Raw genomic sequence first — 690 nt, forward strand, 5'->3', positions numbered from 1 at the left:
TTCTGTTTAGTGTATTTTTTCCCATTCTATGCAGATCATTTTCAGAAAAAATAGTTATTTTTCAGATAGAATATTTAGTCAGTAATGTTTATATACAAGGGTAAATTTCAGTTATCTTAGTATACTAATATACAATATAATTTTTTTTATTTGAAAGGCAGAGTTACAGAGAGAGATCTTCCAACAGCTGCATCACTCCTCAAATGGCTGCAATGGCTGGGGCTGAGCTAAGCCGAAGCCTGGAGTCTGGAACTCCATCCGGGTCCCCCATGTGGGTAGCAGGGGCCCAAGCACTTGGGCTGCTTTCCACTGCTTTCCCAAGGGCATTAGCAGGAAGATGGAATTGAAATGAACTCAGACTGGTGCTAATATGGGATGCTAGCATTGCAGGCAGCAGTTTAACCCGCTACATCACAACTCAGGCCCCTACACAATATACTTTTTAATGCTATTTGTATTTTTTCACATACTTAGGAAAAGTAGCATGAATCCTATTAAAATATCCAATGTAGAGATGCCATTGTTCTTTTTTGTCCTCAAACGCATCTTTATACCGTCCTTTTTGGTTTAGTCATTTTTGAGTCAATCACACAGCTTTACTGAGTGTGTCATCTTCACCTTCATTTAAGTGATATTAGAGACTAGTTTTTAAAGGATTGATGCGCTAGTAGAGTTTCGTTGGAAATTTTG

The sequence above is a fragment of the Oryctolagus cuniculus genome, chromosome 19, assembly GCF_051225735.1.
Source record: "Oryctolagus cuniculus isolate XC-2025 breed Fujian yellow rabbit chromosome 19, ASM5122573v1, whole genome shotgun sequence".
NCBI lineage: Eukaryota > Metazoa > Chordata > Mammalia > Lagomorpha > Leporidae > Oryctolagus > Oryctolagus cuniculus.